Source organism: Myotis brandtii, unplaced genomic scaffold (genome assembly GCF_000412655.1).
Source record: "Myotis brandtii unplaced genomic scaffold, ASM41265v1 scaffold934, whole genome shotgun sequence".
Taxonomy (NCBI): Eukaryota; Metazoa; Chordata; class Mammalia; order Chiroptera; family Vespertilionidae; genus Myotis; species Myotis brandtii.
In genome coordinates, this window is record NW_005371854.1 from 282078 (window position 1) to 284653 (window position 2576).

Below are 2576 nucleotides of genomic sequence, written 5' to 3' on the forward strand. Positions count from 1 at the left end.
TTGGAGAGTTCGTTCTAGGTCTGTGAAATATGCTGTTGGTATTTTAATGGGGAGTGCATTGAATCTGTAGATTGCTTTGGGTAGTATGAACATTTTAATGATGTTGCTTCTACCTATCCATGAGCATGGTATGGTCTGCCATCTGTTTATGTCTTCCTCTATCTATTTTTCAGTGTCCTGTAGTTTTCTGAGCACAGGTCTTTTACCTCCTTAGTTTATTCCTAGGTATCTTAATTGTTTTGGTGCAATGGGAAATGGGATTGTTTTTTAAATCTCTCTTTCTGTAAGTTCACTATTGGTGTATGAAAATGTAAGGTACACACTTTTGAGTGGTTTTCTTTTAATAGCTATAGGTTTGCTCAGATGCCAAGTGATACGAATTTGCAGAATACCAGACTGTACAATGGACTACATCTTAAGTAATAATAAGCACTGTAAATAGGGAAAAAAAGTGAAAGAGCAGTTAAAGATGGAGGAAGTGATTCCTTTACTTTCATTTTCTTTTGCTAGCACTTCTCCTTTTTGGGGTAGCAAACATAATAAAGAAAATGTGAATTGGTATTTGCATACAACAATGGAAACATTACCTGAGCACTTGCTAGAGATCCGGAATAGGAAGATAGATGCTAAACTAAGCCTGTCTGGTTCATACTATTTTCCTGTTAGTTCAGGTCTCATTTCCCCAGTGGCATTATGTTAGTTTGTGCCAACATGGAATTAGACATGCATTAGATTTACTGGGAAATGCCTGAGAAGGATAAAGAAAGGAAAGACAGAGAAAGCAAGGAGAGCCTTCAAACTGTGATGCAAGTCTGGCATCAATGAAAGGGGGCGGGGGAGAAAATAGAATTAGGTAGAAAGCGCTTTACACTACAGCACAGTTCTAAGGAAGTTTCAACCAGGCCAATGGGGAGTCCTTGAGACAAAGTCACATTTTGAAGAAATCTCTGTCTCACCGGAATGGGCTGGCATTAGTACCCCTGCAGCGCTCTCATTGACTAGGAAAAGCCCAAGGGAAGTGTTGGCTCAGTGTAAAAATTGGTGGATCCAGAAGGTAGGGGTTGGATCCAACAGTCAATTATGCTCCCCACAGCAAAATTTGAGTGGCACATTTTCATGGTTGCCACAGTCCACCCCATGCTGTAGACAAATCTGCTTCCCTATGCAGATTTAGGGAACACATCCGCCATGGTTCCTATGGGCCTTTCCTCCTGAAAGAAAACTTGGAAGGAGGTTAGTGAGATGAACCAGAGCCTCCATTGCTGTGGTTGGTCTCTTGGGGCCATACCAGTACTCATCCTCTCCCTCCTCTATTGTTCATTCTAAATCTCATCACCCTCAGCTGTCATCTTGGCAAGTCTTGGTTGCTTCCCTCATGGTGTCACCTAAACAAATCTTCATTCCTGATGGATCTTAATCCTTGGCAATCAGACCCTTTTCAAGTCAGGGTTGCTGTCCATGTCCATTCACAGTACACAGTGGCCAAAGGAGTACCAGAGGCTTCCAAGCAAATCATCTGAGTTCCATACCTATTCCTATCCAAGTATGTAAAAGTAGTACTATCTCTTCCTAATGATCGGGGTTTATTACCTGTCAAGATGGTACTCCTCTTCTCACCTAAAGTTCCCTGGCAGTATTCACAGCTTATAGTTCAATGAGGCACTTGCTCTGTCCCCTGACAAGAGTGCAATCCTTCTGGGACCTGAACCACCAGCCCAACAGAGCCCAGAGTTGCAGACACAGGAAACACAAAGATCCACCAGTGAGTTATGGGAAGTGATGGGAAGTGGGGCCATTTCTGATCCACCTCTTGGTGTCCATTGTGTTCTTCCTGCTGAAGACATGGCACCATATAGAAGAAGTCTCTGATTTAGCCTGGATCCCCATGTCATCCACCACAATTACAACAGCTCCCATCCCCTAGCTCATACCTATGGCTAAAGGGGATTGGGAGAGTTCCCATATAACCAGCTGCAGGAGGAGGAAAAAGCCTGAGCTTTTCTCTGAAAAGGATGGCACTGCACCCTTTCAGTGTGTTGCTTCTGAGCTGTGCCTTTAGAAGGCAAGCCAGTTGGATGTTTCTAAATGGTGCAGTATATGATATGGTTAGTGCATCTCCATGGCTATGAGTCTAATCCTGCACCTCCTTCACAGTGAAGCAGGTCTCCTGTTCAGATGTTTTTTGTGTGGGATTCCATACCTGTGAATCAGGCATTCTTTAAGGTGCCAGATTGTGGTGTTGGCTGTGGCACTGCAATCGTGAAAGACAAGACTGCACTCAGAATAGGTATCTATCCCTGTGAGGACAAACCACTTGCTCTTGTAGTTGACTTACTAGCAAGTGGCCAGTTGGTCTCATCAAGAAATAATGACAGCCCTAACTGGTTTGGCTCAGTGGATAGAGCGCCGGCCTGCAGACTGAAGGGTCCCAGGTTCGATTCCGGGTGGCCAATGACAGAGGCTGGCTTATGTCCACTGATTCAGTTATTATATCTACTTAGTAATTCAGTACCTCTTTCATTGCAGATGCTTCCTGTTGGGTTGTAATATATGATACAAACTCTTCATGTTCATCT